We start from the raw sequence: 17,916 nt of genomic DNA on the forward strand, positions 1-17,916 counted from the left end.
TTCTAAATATTTAGTCAGTTCTAGCTAGAACTGTCAGGATCAGTTCTATGTAGAACTGTTCTAAATATTTGGTCAGTTCTACACAGGTAAAATAGCTACGGATGTTTTACGTCTGTAAAAAATCCGTAATACGTCCGTATTATACGGCACGTCTACGGACGAATAGTACCACGGACGTAAAACGTCCGTTGCTTTTCATCCGTAAAACGTCTGTTAAACGTCCGTAATACGGATATTTAGTACCACGGCCGTAATACGGACGTTTAGTACCACGACCGTAATACGGATGTTTTGTACCACGGACGTATAACGTCTATTATTATTATGCATTATAATATATTATATATTAAGTATATAATACACTTATTGTAGAATATATAACACACTTATTATAGTATATAGTATAGTTTGATTTGTATGTAACAGTTGCATTGTATTGCTGAGACTTTTGATGGAACTGTCAATGACAAAATGCTTTTCTTTATTTTAAGGTGATGATACTTTTTATCTACATTTCCTTATATAGTATCCTAGTGTTCTATCTACAATTTGTTTCTGGTGCAATACAAATACAAGGATTTTGACATAGAACTTTCTGTCATACAGTACGCCACTTGTTGTTTAACAAGTTGAATATTGATGATAACTCTGATTTAAAATCTTTTTAAACATTCTACATGAATATTCAAGAGTAAATCAACAATAATCAGAAGTATTTCAGTGCTGGTCTTTGGTTCATACTTTGCTTTCATGTATTAACTTGATAAAATAAGGCTCTTAGTTTCTCAATTTGTCATGTCCAAACCTTTTCACAAAACACTTTATAGTTGGGTTTTTTCATTGTTGGAGGACATATGGTGACCTATAATTGCTCACATCATGTGAACTCTGTTTGATATTTTTCTCATTGGCAATTCAACCAAATTTCCTTACTTTTATAGGATCTTTTTTAAATTATATATCAAGAGTAATTGATCTCCAGAGTATAAATTGAGAATAAATTGAGAATACCGAAATGTTTCCTTTTTACAGTTTTGAATGTATCCTTTTTCTTCAAACTTTCTTAAAACAAACATCAATCTTCTTCAAAGTTCAAAATTTTATTTCCAAGGATTTTTATTCACATTCTAATTTCTTTACTTTCCAAGTCTATGAATGTCAAAATAAATGTCTTCTTTGTAAATTTAAATGTTCTATTTTTTGTAAAACTCCCAAGTTTGTAAGGTCTTCCATGTCCTGTATTCATGGTACATGTATTGGTTATTCTTCACCATATTCACTGTGGATAGTATCTGAAATTAAATATTCATAAAAAATACAAAATCTAACTTCCATGAAGTAATGTTATAATAATTAATAGTGTAATACACTTAAGAGGTCCCAAACAGCCTACAACATATATGCCTATTGCAAAATGTTAGTTTAGCATGTTAAAATAAGTTGTTTTGCCAAGTGCAGAGATAGGAGTGCTGAGGTCAAACCCTGAACAGTTGGGGAAAAAATGGACAAAATATTAGCACTTGATACAGGTCAGAATTTTAATTGTAACTAAATATTTGACAAATAATAGGTTTCTCTGACAAAGAATAAATATGATAAATGGAGTCAAAGAACTTTAATTAGATATCTGATTTGAATTTATATCCATTTTCTTGCTTTTGTGCACTACACTATGCTGTTGCAAATTGACCTCCCCCCTAATAATATTGGAACATTTTTTTAATTTTATTTTCAATATCGTACGATGATGTGATTTTTGGGGGTTGTGTAAAAACTGCTGTCATGTCCATGTTTATTGCACTTTTTGTTGTAAGGTTGCTGTCAAACTAATGTAAGCCTTTCCTTTTAAGAAATCTTAAAAGAAAGTTGTGTGTGTACTCACTGTCTCATATACCAATGTGCAGAAACAGTATCAATAGATTACTCAAACAATGGGCAAATGATGGAGGAATTATGATTAAACTACCATAACCCTAACTAGGAAGAGCTTTTATTAAATACAAGCTGTAGGTTGAACAAGTATTTACAAAATTGTGAAAGCATGTTAAGCATACATCTCATAGGTAACCTGTGCCTCAACAAGACATAAGAGTGCACATGCTGACCATGTATTTTATGTTTAAAATCTTTAAAATAAAGGTAAAGTTACTAAAAGTATTACAAAAATGCTTGTTATTTAAGAATTGAATGCTTCTTTTTGTAAATTTATTGGGTGGTAAAAGCGTTGACAGAAGTACATTTTGTATGAAGCGCGGAAGCGCTTCATTCTAAAAATGTACGCACGGTCAACGCTTTTACAACCCTATAAAGTTTCAAAAAGAAGTATTCAATACTTATAATTACATTTTTTTTAGCTAAAATCATGAAAACACGATTTTTATCCAGTTTTATTTAATTCACCTGTGCACTTTTTTGTGGGACCTCGTGTCATCATGCATGATAAATGTTATTGTCTGATGCAATTGTTTACGGAATAACATGTTACCCAATCAGAATAGCGTATTATAATGAAACTTACATCTAATGTAATTATCACTGAATGGTAAAGATTGTTTTAATTTATCAGTTGGTAGTAAAAAGTGAATATACATTGTATATTGTATAAAACAAAGATTTAAGTTGATTCAACTACTATTCTGGACGAAGAAAGATAACACCAATTAAAAAATGCCTTGCTATTGCACAATATTGATCAATTAGATATTTCTTGCTTACTATTCTGGACAAAGAAAGATTACTCAAATTTAAAAAAAAAATTGCTATTGCACAATATTGTGCAATTAGATATTTCTTGCTATTGTGCAATACTGTGCAATTGAAAAGACTTGCAGTATTGTGCAATAGAAGATTTCTTGCTATTGCACAATACTGTGCAATGGAAAATTTCTTGCTATTGCAAAATACTTCATATTATAATTTTAGATCCTGATTTGGACCAACTTGAAAACTGGGCCTATAATCAAAAATCAAAGTACATGTTTGGATTCAGCATATCAAAGAACCCCAAGAATCCAATTTTTGTTAAAATCAAACTAAGTTTAATTTTGGACCCTTTAGACTTTAATGTAGACCAATTTGAAAACAGGACCAAAAATTAAGAATCTTCATACACAGTTAGATTTGGCATATCAAAGAACCTCATTTATTCAATTTTTTATGATATCAAACAAAGTTTGATTTTGGACCCCGATTTGGACCAACTTGAAAACTAGACCAATAATCAAAAATCTAAGTACATTTTTAGATTCAGCATATCCAAAAACCCCAAGGATTCAATTTTTTTCAAAATCAAACTAAGTTTAATTTTGGACCCTTTGGACCTTAATGTAGACCAATTTAAAAACGGGATCAAAAATTAAGAATCTACATACACAGTTAGATTCGGCATATAAAAGAATCCCAATTATTCAATTTTTATGAAATCAAACAAAGTTTAATTTTGGACCCTTTGGGCCCCTTACACCTAAACTGTTATGTCCAAAACTCCAAAAAACCAATACCAACCTTCCTTTTATGGTCATAAACCTTGTGTTTAAATTTCATAGATTTCTATTCACTTATACTAAAGTTATGGTGCGAAAGAAAAATGCTTATTTGGACCCCTTTTTGGCCCTAATTCCTAAAACTGTTAGAACCAAAACTCCCAAAATCAATCCCAACCTTTCTTTTGTGGTCATAAACCTTGTGTCAAAATTTCATAGATTTCTATTTACTTTTACTAAAGTTACTGTGCAAAAAACAAGAAAATGCAAATTGGGCCCTTTTTGGCCCCTAATTACTAAGATATTGGGATAAAAACTCCCAAAATCAATCCCAACCTTCCTTTTGTGGTCATAAACCTTGTGTTAAAATTTCATAGATTTCTATTCACTTTTACTAAAGTTAGAGTGCGAAAACTAAAAGTATTTGGACGACGACAACGCCAACGTGAGAGCAATATACGACGAATTTTCGGTCGTATAAAAACTGACGAAAAAGGTTTAATGACTTCAAGGCCAGATCTTCTACCTTCTAAAATATAAAACTTTATACAAATCGTTAACATCACCGCCAAGAACAGAAATACTTATGGCTATGTTTTGACAAAAAATGAAAGTGTGAAATAGCATTATATTATATCATGTATATATATAATAATGTCCATTGGTCTTTTAAATGACACATTTAGGATCATACCTCATCTCTTTATATTTAGACAATTTACGTATAGTGTCTTGAAATATGAAATTTATTTGTATGAGGCTTAGAAACGGGAAAATGCGAGGTTCTACAAAGCATTTTCCCGTTTTGTGCCGAATACAAATAAATTTCATATATCAAGACACTATACCTATATTCATGATATTGTCTTTCTACTGAAATCAAAGAAAAAAAATGAAAAAATGAAAAAAATATATAACAAAAATTGTAGAAAAAAGTGTTTGGTATTTCTCTCTTGGGGTAACATTTTGGGGTATTTCCCTATGAATCCAGGCAGTAAGACATTGACATATTAAGGAATTAGAAAGGGAAAATGAACTTATTAATAACATTTGATATACATGGTATATAAATATCCAATGTGAAGACATAAAAGTTTAAATTGATGAAAGTTTGACCATTGTTACTTTACGTTGTCATGGTCATGACGTAGGTCCGGAAAGGAGGCGGGGCTTATAGGTTAGTTGAGGTCATTGGCGTATAAAGCTAACGTTTATACGTATAGCTTTATCTGTATAGTAAAATAGCTGATTGCAGTGTAATTATTGGTTGAGTCTGGTTCATTGAAAAAGCGCGAAGGGTTTATCCATTTACATAATCTAATTCAATAAATTGCTATATGTTTGCAAATTTATTCTGTTAATTAATGCAAAATCATTAATTGCTTGATTTTTTTCCTTATTTTAACTTCCAGTGGCAAATATTTTAAAGTTTTCTAAATGATTACAACGTTAACTTATCAATAGGTCTGACTAGGAAAGTTTGTAATTTAAATGCTATGATAGTCTGAATTTCTGACATCTCAAGTGTGTGTGTATGGAGCAGTAGGAGGGGAGCAGAGTAAGGCTTGATGCATGCATTGAATCAGAAAGTGAGAAAAATAATTAACAGTGTACATGTACAGTTTTGGGTAGATAACATCAAAGTATCTAAATTAACTGCAATTCTACAGATGAACTTACTTTGATATCAGTTCTGTTTTGCAGGACTTTTACACCTACATGACATACATCCTTTCCTTTCATTTGGTAACAAGCTAAAATTGTATATATATATATAAATTAATCAAGAAGTCCAGACAAAAACTACATGTAGTATGAACCGATGCTCTGACTTAATTTCAGAGAGATCCATACACTTAAACACAAGTAATTGTCATGATTGTTTGAAAACTAGAAACATGCTTCTTTTTGCTCCTTTTTTGAACCCTAATTCCTACATATTTATATAGGCAATAAATCAAAACTTAATCCCAGCCTCCCCTTTGTTATATGGTACATTGTGGTACAATTTCAGAGAGATTCATACAATTACACATAAGTTATTGTCTTGAAACTAGAGAAATGCTTGTTTTGACCCCTTTTTGGCCCTCAATTCCTAAACTTTGGCCCCATAACCCCTTAAATCAGTCCAAACCTTCTACTTGTGGTTTTAAACATTGCGGTATGATATCAGAGCAATTGAAATACTTCTTCATAAGTTATTATACTGAAAGTAGAAAATGCTTAATTGGGCCCCTTTTGAGCCCCTAATTCCTAATCGGTTGGGACCATCATCCCCAAAATCAATCCCAACCTTCCTTTTGTGGTATTGAACCTTCTGAAAAAGTTTCATGAAGATCCTTAAACTAAAGTTATTATCTGTAAACCTGTGTGTCTTCAGACGATGATGACACAGATGACATCATACCATTATATGATCCCAAAAATATTTTGGGTTCGTATAAATAAGTACTGTAGAACTTAATTTTCAATTACAAATCAAGTACTGTAAAATAAAGGAACTTAATATTATGATAATTTTAAAGTAACAAAATGGTACTAAATATTTCCAGTACTATATAATTTTGGTTCAGATATAGTACGTACCAATGCAAAAGTAGCTGTGTAACCAATTTCAAGTTCTTTGACTACATTTATTCAGAAACCTATAATATCTCAAATATTTATTTACAATCCAAATTCAGACCTGTATCAAGAAATTAGAAAACTTGTCAACATTGAAGTTAAGCACTAAGGAGAATTATTGCATAGAAATATAATATTTCCAACAGAAAGTAACCAATAGTTAGCGTGCAATAAATTCTAATATTTCACTGACCCAGGGCAATAAATCTTCAAAATTATTGCATGAATATTGGGAAATATTGTCCCTTGTAGAACATAAATCATTTTTTTTTGCACTTGCAAGCTCGTGCAATATAAAATTCTAATCAGGACAATTTTCATGCAAATCCTGCAATTCATGCAATAACCCTATTTTATTATTACAATTGCACAATATTAATTACTTTACCATAACTTTTTTCTTGCTTTCCTTAAACTGACCTCATCATCAATCTCAACAAATTGTTTATGGTTTTGTAAAAAAAAATAATTTCTCACTTCTAACTGTTAATTAACATGGATAATTTTCAAACTTGCCCACAACAAGAATCAAAACTTGGAACTCTATGACTTAAAATTTTAAAACAAATCTTGGAAACTACATGTACATGATTTACCGCACTTGAAAAGAGAACAAAATTTATATCAAATAAAGTCGTCATTTTTAATATAGACATACCTCTCCTCACAAAATTATTCATTGACTACTGCTCCTCTGTGCTCATATGCACATAAATCAATTCGATAATCTATGAATCCACTATATAATCTAGACAGCAATGACCCAAATGAATTATGTCCTGTTGATTAGCTTCTCATACTTCTCAAAGTACTTGTACTTGTACATCCATTGAAAATGCTAAAAGAAATAATGTTTAATGAAATAAAGACTTTATAATATCTGCCAAAATTGCATTTAATATTTGATCTAGCAAAATTGGCTGATATTAGTTTTGATCTTTTAAGCTAGACCAACAAACTTTCCCTGAAAAAAATGATAGATCTTCTTAACCTGGTGAACATTTTAACCTCAGGTCAGATTTGCTCTGAATGCAATTGTTTCAGTGATACATGTATTTATATAAGCCAACCAGATGCTCCCCAGGGTAAGCTTTATACAACCGCAGAGGTTGAAACCTGAATGGCTAGGGCAAGTATTGACACACCATTCAAGCTGGATTCAGCTCTAAATTTGGATTGTGACTAAATAGTTGACGACACAGCATACAATGTAGGTTTCTGAAACAGAATGAATGTGGTCTAATGAACTTAATAAAAAAATTTGCCTTTGAGTAATTCACTATGCTGTTGAATATTATAATCCTCTTAAAAAAATGTTTGAAGAAATTTTCTTTTTATTTATGAAATCTGAAATGAGAGAAATTGACCCGCCCCCAATTAAAGGATGTGGGTTTGACACCACAAACTACTAGTCTAGCCCCACCACAACCTTTTGAATGGGTCTGTCCCATGTTCAGAAGCCTTTTAGTGTAATTCAGTGGTTCCATTTGTCTTTCGTTGCTGTTTATCATATTTTGTTTTTTTGTTCTGCATTTTTTATATTTTGCATTGTATAAATCATGATCAGTCTTTTAGTTTGTATCAATTGTTTGAATTGATTAACAAATTTGTGATTCTCAAATAGGGTCTTTAAAACCTGAATATGCAGTATTGGTTCATTGTTGAAGGATGTAAAGTGACCTATTGTTGTTAACAGTTAACTTCAATGTCAACTGATATCTGGTGGAGAGTTTTCTTTTCTTGTTAAACAATATTTTATTTTGAAAATAGTTACATAATTAAAATATTATTATCATTACAATATGACAGATTTATTAGGAGTGGAACAAGAGGCTCTCAAGAGCCTGAATCACTCACCTTAATTTTTTTGGTTAAATCTCTCATTAATGATTATTTTTCAATTTATTTAAATGTTCTTTGAATCATCTTATTTTCTTCAAAAGCAAAAAAAATCATTTCTCCTATGTTCTATTTTAGCCATAGGAGCTATGTTTCTTGACATACAAGGAAATGAAATATAAAATTTATATTAGATGCTCTACAACTTTTAGCAATGGCGCCCATGTTTGTTGAACATTCAGTTAAGGTTTAGAAGTATTTGGCCTAGTAGTTTCAGAGGAGAAGATTCTTGAAATAGTTTACAACGACGACAGACGACGGCGGACGCCAAGTGATGGCATAAGCTCACTTAAGGGCCAGGTGAGCTAAAAAAGTGAATTTACACTTTTAAAAATTCTTCTATTTTCTCATTCACTATCACCACATTTTTATATAAACATTACGTACATGTAAAGCAGACCTTTCACCTTCTCAAGGAGTCCACTTCCTATGTACATTGTACAAGTCTGAAGAGGGCCCAAACAGCATGATTTTGAGTCAGCTAAAAAAAAGTCCAAATAGATTACATTGGATTATGATACAGTAAATAAATACATAAATTACATAATAATTTAATAATAAATATGAATCTCCAATCATCATTAGTTTAAGAAATAGCACATCATTTTAAATCAATAGATATCATTCATGTATATATTAAAGGAGTAGGTCCAGTAAGACCGCTTTTTGGCCCCAAAATATAGCAGTTTCAAAAAATTGTTAAAATGTACACTTTTAGTTATTTATTGGATAGTAGAATAGTTCTGCTAAATAAAAATGAGCTGTTTTTGACAATACAATGCACATATATTGGTTACTAGCACTATTAAGTCATGCTAAATTACTGAAATCTTCACAATTCCAACATTTTAGCTACATTATAGACGGTTTCCGGGTAAAACGAAAGTGGCCGCATTCGTGTTCATCCAAAATATTGAAATGGAAGTTGTATTTGATGATAATACATAACATATATAAAGATTGAGGATGAACACGGATGCGGCCACTTTCGTTTTTGACAAAAAACATCTGAAAAGTGACATTTCTTCGCATATTTGGTAGATTTTTCATATTTGAGCTTGAATTGGATCGTTTTTAATGACTAAATAAGTTAAAATCTTTCACATAAATTAATTGAATCATATAAAATAGACACTTAAGTGTTTAAAAAGTGGTAAAAATCTTTCGTCAGATGAAACTGAAATTTGAGGCCAAAATCGGTCCTTACCAGACCTACTCCTTTGTATTTTTTATTTTTGTATCAGTGTTTTCTAATTTCTGGGTAGTATATAGGTGTCCAAATAAGTGTGACGTCTTGAAAGACTATTATTTTTTTCTCTGACGCTTTTAATAGATTAAGCATATTGAAGAACCCCAATTTTTGTTGAAATCAAACAAAGTTTAATTTTTTACACTTTGGACCTTAATGTAGACCAATTTGAAAACATGACAATACTGTGCAATTGAATATTTCTTGCTATTTTTCAATTTAGTGTAACTAGATATTTCTTATTATTGCGCAATACTGTGCAATTGAAGATTTCTTGATATTGCGCAGTCCCGCACTACTGTGCAATTGAAAATTTCTTGCTATTGCACAATACTGTGCAATTAAAGATTTATTGCTATTGCACAATACTGAATATAATAATTTTGGACCCTGATTTGAACCAATTTTTGTGAAAATCAAGCTAAAGTTTAATTTTGGACCCTTTCAATAGGACCAAAAATTAAGAATCTGTATACACGGTTAGATTTGGTATATATCAAAGAACACTAATAATTCATTTTTTAATGAAATCAAACAAAGTTTAATTTTGGACCCTTTTGGCCCCTAATTAATTGGGAACAAAACTCTCAAAATCAATCCAAATCTTCCTTTTGTGGTCATAAACCTTTTTTTTAAATTTCATAGATTTCTATTAACTTATACTAAAGTTTATTTTGTGCAAACACCAAGGAAATGCTTATTTGGGACCTGGTTTTTTTACCCCTAGTTCCTAAACTGTTGGGACTTATCTAAGCTCCCAAAATCAATCCCAACCTTCTTTTGTGGTAATAGATCTAGACCGTATGTTAAAATTTCATAGATTTCTGTTTACTTGTACTTTAGTTACTGTGCAAAAACATAGGAAAATGCTTATTTGGGCCTTTTTGGCCCCTAATTCCTAAACTGTTGAGACCAAAACACCCAAAAACAATCCCAACCTTCCTTTTATGGTTATGAACCTTGTGTTTATATTTCAAAGATTTCTATTTACTTTTACTTAAGTTAGAGTGTGAAAACCAAATGTCTTTGGACGACAACGACCACGCCAACGTAATACCAATATCCGATAAATAAATTTGAAGTATTCACTGTCTTCTGATTGGTTAAAAGTATAAGTTTTATTTTCAATGTTGTCAATTTTTATGGCGACATGCCCACTCCTACATTGTGTATTCATACACCAACATGTGTGTGTGTGTGTGTTGCTCTTGTAAATATAAATAATATAAAAAGTTCAATGAGCCAATATCTGAAGGTGTTTAGAAAAAAAACTTGGTATAATGATTTGTTGCAGAATGACGGAATTTCGAACAAGGGTAAAACTAAATATGCTTTATGCCCCCCAACTAAGTTGCGGGGGCCATAAAAATACTGATATATGGCGACTGTGTAAAAGCCTTTCAAGAAGTCGTAATTATTTGGACTACGTAGTCTACATAAGTACAAATTTATGTAAATAAGGGCAAGTTTGCAGACCTTTATTCTTTTATATATTATATCAAGGATTTGTATAGTATATATATACAAATCCTTGATTATATTCATTTTAATTTTACCCAAGTTGGGTGAGGCCATTCTTAGAAGGAGTATATTTTTACAGATTTAACCCTTTTTATAAGTGGAGCAATTTAAATCCAGGGCGTGTTGGTAATAAGGAAGCCACCACTTGACTTTTATGGGGTGGGCTACAATAAAAATGTTATAATCCTGTGGTTTTTTTTAAATTGAAATATCTGTCCTGTCAGTTAATTTTTCAATATTTTCGTTCCTGGTTTATTATACAAGTAAGTCTTTACATTAATTTTAGTTTTTTTATAACTTGTACAGAAATCCAGATCCACATATTTTTCAAATATTTTAAAACATCTAAGCACCCCCCTTTCCAATAAAACTAACTTCCATGATAGCTTAACCAACAAGTGTGGGAACATTTATAGAAAGGGTTGCTAAAAAAGTAGGCACTTTTGGCAGTGGGTCAGGTTAGACGAAATCACCAATTGTTTTTCCATGGCCTATTAAAGAAGAATTATAAGAGCTACGTTTCCGCAGCTTAGTCCGAGATTACTCTGACGTCCGACGGCTGTTTAGCCAGGCCCCAGCTTGTCTGGCTAAACAGCCGTCGGACGTCAGAGTAATCTCGGACTACCGCAGCTATGTCAGCTGACTTTGACCGATTTTCGGGTTTGCATGCGATGAAATTTATAAAGTCAAATGTTTTTTTCGTGAATAGTACACCACTAGCATCCTCTTAAATATGTGCATGATAATATTTACCTTTCGTTGTGCTTTCCAAGTACAAAATAGTGGGTATGTATTACATCAAAAAGAAACACAACTTTCTTGTTTTGTGTGCGTTTCGTTTACCGCTTTCTTCCAGTTAATCGAAAAGCAATCCATTTCAATTTATCTGTTTACAATAACTTTTTGACCCAACAGTTTTGAAAAACAAGAGGTCCTCGTATTATCTATCGGACTACTATATTTCTTTCCATTCTTTTCAACTGTAAAACATGAATTCAGCAGCAGACGAGCGTCCATGGATGAGTTGCGTCATAGTGTAAAAAACGGCAACGGTGATATTTCCGGGTTTTCGTATTCCACTTGCCAAGCTTTCATACATATATATATATATATATTTACGATCATTTACGATCAATATTTTTTACACATGGAAATAAGTATTTCACACACTTCAGGAGACAACATGTCAAGAAGAACTTGCAACAGTCAAATCGAAATATATTTTTAGCACATGCTATTCATATTACAGTAATGAGTTAAGTAAGACATGACAATAATTTGGTGAGCTTCATAATCCAAATATTTCAGTCATTATACATGACAAACATGTATTTCACTCACTTTGAACACTAAATTAACAAGTTTTGTCTTAATCAGCTTAGTAGTTCGAGAGAAATTACGTATAAATTAAAGCGAAATCTAGAGCGATTTTTGTTAAATTTTGTCAAAAATAAAACCAAAGCATGCCGTATCATGAAAGAATATAGTGTAGAGTACTGATAAATTCTCCAATAAATGATTATTATATTCATCTTAGAATCTGCATACAAACAGTTGAATATTGAATACAAAATGATTTTTATATGATGAACACCACTAAAGTAACTTTTTGTTTTCATTACAAGATCTCTTTGGGCCACGGTCCTTTATACCTCTAACTCCTGCAATTTTTTTTACTTTTAGGCTAATAAATCTAATAAATCAAACTTTTGAGGCTACATGTTCACTTATCATTCATTTAAGTGCAATTGAAAGTTTACCAATCGGACAGACCTTCTTTTGTAATCATGATTTTTAGGAAACATCGAAGTTTTTTTTTCTTCTGTCTCCTTGATTTACTCTATATACAATTAAGGTTTTACAACAAATATTTGAAAAGCCAGTGCTACATTATCACCCTAATAGATCCTTGAAATTGCTAAATTTTGGACTTGATCATCAATTGTTCAAAAGTTAAACAATATATTTTGTTTTATAATTCTCCTCCTACATTCAACGGAAAGCTCACCAGATCTTGTGGACGACATCAAAAGTTCAATGTTGAATAAACAAAACTTAATTGAGTTTACCTAGTTTTTTCACTGCCTGTCCCCCTTCTTCACTTAATTTTGGAAAAAATGATTGAATATACATGTAAATTTGATGTGGGATAATCAAAACTTGCAGCAATGTTTACCCATCCACCACCCTCCCAAACTATTTGATTTTTTTTTTATCCTACATCAAACTTTTGATGTCGTCAGTGTGTCCCTTGTGTTATCATGTTTGTCAATATGTCGAATCAAATCAAAATTGTACTTACTAAATTTTCGATTGAGACGTAGGTTGCCAAATTTTTAGCAACCCCGGGAAGTTCCGAACTGTTCACTATTTACTATCAGTACTTGAGTTAACTCTTTTATTTTGTATGTTCATGTTGCACACATTCAGAGGCGAATTAAGGGCACCCTCAGGCCTGCCCCTCCCCATTTTGTTGGAAATATTTGTTTGATAGTGCATGTATATGGACTATCACTTATAAGTTAAGCATGCAGAGGTGAATTTTGAGGTGCCAGGACATTAAGTTGATTACATAGGAAATCACTGAAGCATGACCGGAGCAGACCCCTCAGTTAGGCAGTCAGTGGGCCCCACTTATGAAAATTTCAGGATTCGCCGCTGGCAATGCATGACTAGTGAGGCCTGGCCTTGCGGTCATAAAACTTTCGAGCACGATTTTTGTACTCAGACTCAAGAATCAACCAATCTAAATACTGGATTTTGTGTTTCGAGCACTTATTTTGTACTCGGAGTACTGAGTAAAGTTTTATGACCGAGAGCCCAGTTGTTTTAAGAGTCAGTTCCCCCAATCCCCTTTATAAAAATTTCTGGATCAGTCAGTTTATGTTTAATGGTAAGTTTAAATATTGATGTTTTTATCTTTTATTCTCTGTCTTTAATATCTCGTTTGATTGAATTTTTGGTTATAAATCAATTTAATTGGTACCCCCTTTCCAATCTCATCATTAACAATAGACCTACATAAAAAGGCCCTTTACTGTTATTTTCTATCTTGCCCAAAAATACTTTAAATAGTAACCCCTTTCTTCCCATAGTACTGGTTTCAAAAATGCTTACTTGAATCACAAATAAAATGGAAGCAGGTAATTTGTTTTTATTCCACACCAAAGGAGGATAAATGTATGATAAAGGTTAATTTCAGCTGCATTATTCTACATACATTGATTCTGAGACTACTTTAACATATTCTAAGGGCGGGTTTAGGGTCGAAGTAACACCATGTGACTATTGCAATTGTTTGTTGTGATTAAAACACGATAAGAGTGTTTCCTTCCCCCTGCATCTTATGGTCCTCATGGAACAGTAGAACTACTTCAGACATTAAACAATCTGAAACTTTTCAGGTACTTTCTATATGCTCATGTGCAATTTCTTGTTAGCATAGTTTTGTACTTGGACAGATAATCAGAATGATCAACAATCATATATATTAGACAAGTTCAACAGTCAGATCCATTGCCATTGGTCTTTTGTGAAGAAACCTGGTTTGAGGTAGTTTTAATATTCAGCCTTGTACAATATATAATATATATACATACAGTCATTTTTGCTTAAGCATTACAAATAAGGTTATATGCTAGATGTTTTATATTCTTTAACTGCATCCATGGCAATTATTTAACCATGCATCCATTATTAGTTGGTTGTTGGAAAGACACCAATCACTCTTTGTATTTATATTTCAACTCAGGAGCCTGTAATTCAGTGGTTGTGGTTTGTTTTTGTGTTACATATTTGTTTTTCGTTAATTTATTTATTTAAAATGAGGCCACTTGTTTTCTCGTTTGAATTGTTTTACATTGTTTTATCTGGGATTTTTATAGCTGACTAGGCGTATTGGCTGTGCACATTGTTGAAGGCCGTATGGTGACTTATAGTTGTTGATGTCTGTGTCATTTTGGTCTCTTATGGACAGTTGTCTCATTGGCAATCATACCACATCTTCTTTTTTTATCTTAATTGTAATATTAAAACAACGGACCTTAAATTTTTTTTAAAATGGACAGATTTTTTTAGATTTAATTTTTTTCAATTAGATCAAATAAAATAATATATGTGTTTCCTATTACCTCTTTGAAAAAATAGGATAGGTATGGATTATTTTTAATTTTACATTAATTCTTATCATTGACCCTTCATGCTCTTAAGGCTGATGGGAGAGAAATTCAGTGCTTATTTATAATAAAAAAAAAATTACAGTACACTACACTGCAAATATTGCGGACGCCTGACGCGTCTAGACGCGTTCCATTTTTAAACACAATATGTTCAGTTATTAACATACGTGTTCCACATTGAACGCCAGCGTTAAAGAATATAACACATTGTGTTCAGTCTTTGAACGCACATGTTCAAAACAAGTGTTCTAAATTGAACACTAGAAATGTTCTAATATTGTAATGGGGAGTGAAAAAATATTTCATCGCTTCAGAGTCAAACAGACGATGAATAAGGGTGATTTGCACTATAATTTGACGATAAATGTATTTTAGCTGTATCAACATAAGCAAATTATAGTTTGGTAAAAAAAAAATGAAAGAGCGTATTTATATAAGCGTGCAAATGATTGATTTTTAGTATAAATCTTCTTTCTAAAGGACTTAAGTTCTTTGGGTGTATTTTTTTACAATGAATATACAAATATAAATGTGTAAATGCTCATGAAAACGTTGCTATTGTAAAAGCGTTCTGGCGTCGAACATGATGCGTTCAAATTTACCATTTCCCCCCGAACGCCATGTGTTCGAAACATGCCCGCGTACATAACAGCGCGTGACGTATTTAATGTACCGGAAGTTTGGTTTTTGATCTTGATTGAAGAAGCTTCACTGAAGAAAATTACAGCAAAGCTTGATTTAATAGGTATGTTTAATTATCTATATTTATCACACATTTTTTTTTAGTATTAAGTCAACAAATTTCTACTTTCACAGGACACACTGAAGTATAAATGGAAGTAGAACATTTTGTGTCAACACATAACGGTGCTGTTATGCCATAATTCGATTTAAAAAGTAGGAGGTTCGTTGAGAGAATATATTTAGATGATCATGCTATAAAAAAAAAATAACCAATGTAAATTTATACGTAAATGTTTAATGATATCGTTGCTATTGTAAATGTGTTCTAGTTTCGAACATGAAACGTTCCAGCTAATCGTTTTCTCTGAACACCATGTGTTCCAATGTCAAGACAGAAGTTTGTAAAAAGGCATACTGCAACACTAATTTTAAATTTCTTATGTATATGTTATATTATTAGCTTTCTCATTCTTAAATACTTAAATCTTAGTAATTCATTGCAAATGTCCACCGTTCATACATGTATTGTTATGTATTCTTATGTTACTTTTATAGGGTACAAACACAACTACAGTACTGAGGGGTAATTGTTCGTGCATACCTCGCCGAGAATGAAGAGAAAATTTCGCAGTTCAAGAGATGACTACTTATCCTGCACCATAAAAGTACTTTCATATGTAAGTTTAAGAATTTTAGGAGTGCCCATTGACTTCTTACAAGTTTTGTTATTGTAGATTTATCAATAAAATGTGCACCATTTACTGGTGTACATTATAATCAGAAAACTATTTGAGCTAAATTCGATATAATAACATCAATTTAAATTGGAATTACCGTATACAGATCATAAGTGAAATTACTACATATCTTAAAAAAAAAGAGGCAAAAGGTAGTTAGTTTCTAGAAATGTGAGCAGTTAGTTTAGTGACAAGTCTAACGACAAAGTTTTGCCTAAAACACCTACTGTATGAGCATTTGCTGGACACTTCCTACCATCTTTTTTTAAAAGCTATAGAACACGAGAGCCCACATACTTGAAAATGCATGTATACCACTCTTTAACAAATGTATCTTATCTAATAATGCTGACAAGTATAATGGAATTAAAAAAACGAAATAAGAGTTTAATTCTAATTCTTAAGGAATATCGACATGATCCATGATTTGTTTACTCATACACTTTATATTTCATATTTTAGAACTCACAGTTGATGGATAACAAGGTTAAAGAGTAGATATAACCCAAGGAGACGAATGTTCTAAAAAATGGAAGCTCAAAAGACGAATGTTCTAAAAAATGGCAGCTCAAAATCAGTTGTAGACGACTCAAATCATGTTCAAAAGTACCTAAGGTAGCAGTGTTACATGAACACCGACTCGACTAGTAGCAGCATATACACAGGGTATTTTATGTTTGATATTGACTATCTGAGTGCTATGAAAGCTGTGGATCATCGAAAATATTGGTGATAAACGAGTCATTGACATAAGTATTTTGTAATTCAGGACAGTGCTTGACTTGAGAAGTTGCAAACGATGAGTTAAACTGTGCTCATAAGTCACTAAACTTTGTTGTTACATACTAATTTTAAATATGACGAACAATTTGTTTATGGTTAAATATTTGGACACATTATTTTTTGCAAATTACAAATGTTATATTTTTAATTTGTCTAACTTGTCATTTTAAAGTTGCTTCAATATTTCACATTGTATTGTACTTTTTTTTTTAATTTTGCCTCTTTTAATCAATTAAAGATGTTTTTAATCAATTTAATTATTTGTTTTACAAGACCACAATAATGTTTCAGAGAATAGAACACTTTTTTCTGGAACATGTAAAATTGTGTTCCACTAATACATGCATATGTATACACTATGTGTTCTGGATATTAACACATACTTCTGGAACACAGTCCGAGCGTTCCAGAAGTGTTACAAGGCTTGGAACGCGTAACGGCATACAATTTTGCTCACAAGGTCATGTTCCAGATTCAAACACTAGGCGTTCAAGGAGTACACACTATCCGATCAGAATAACACACATAGCGTTCGAAGGATGCACACATAATGTTAAAAACTGGAACACCAAAGTTAATATTTAGAACACTGTTACGCGTTCCAGATTTAAACACTCGGCGTTCAAGGAGTACACACTATCCGTTCAAGAATAACACACATAGCGTTCGAAAGATGCACACATACTATTAAAAACTGGAACACCAATGTTAATATTTAGAACACTGTTACGCGTTCCAGAAGTGTTACAAAAGGGTGT

At 31.8% G+C, this 17,916-nt stretch overlaps 2 long non-coding RNA genes across 2 annotated transcripts; one reads left to right on the plus strand and one right to left on the minus strand.

Moving 5' to 3' along the window:
• Positions 1-1,042: 1,042 nt before the first annotated feature.
• Positions 1,043-11,842, minus strand: LOC134682141 (uncharacterized). Its single transcript, XR_010100803.1, has 5 exons — positions 11,530-11,842; positions 8,394-8,487; positions 6,766-6,945; positions 5,163-5,236; positions 1,043-1,292 (listed from the first exon to the last, which is right to left on the minus strand). It is a non-coding gene; the product is annotated as an uncharacterized LOC134682141 (long non-coding RNA).
• A 3,776-nt stretch (positions 11,843-15,618) lies between these two features.
• Positions 15,619-17,410, plus strand: LOC134682142 (uncharacterized). Its single transcript, XR_010100804.1, has 3 exons — positions 15,619-15,699; positions 16,194-16,315; positions 16,838-17,410. It is a non-coding gene; the product is annotated as an uncharacterized LOC134682142 (long non-coding RNA).
• The last annotated feature ends 506 nt before the right edge of the window (positions 17,411-17,916 follow it).

Source organism: Mytilus trossulus, chromosome 8 (genome assembly GCF_036588685.1).
Source record: "Mytilus trossulus isolate FHL-02 chromosome 8, PNRI_Mtr1.1.1.hap1, whole genome shotgun sequence".
NCBI classification, from domain to species: domain Eukaryota; kingdom Metazoa; phylum Mollusca; class Bivalvia; order Mytilida; family Mytilidae; genus Mytilus; species Mytilus trossulus.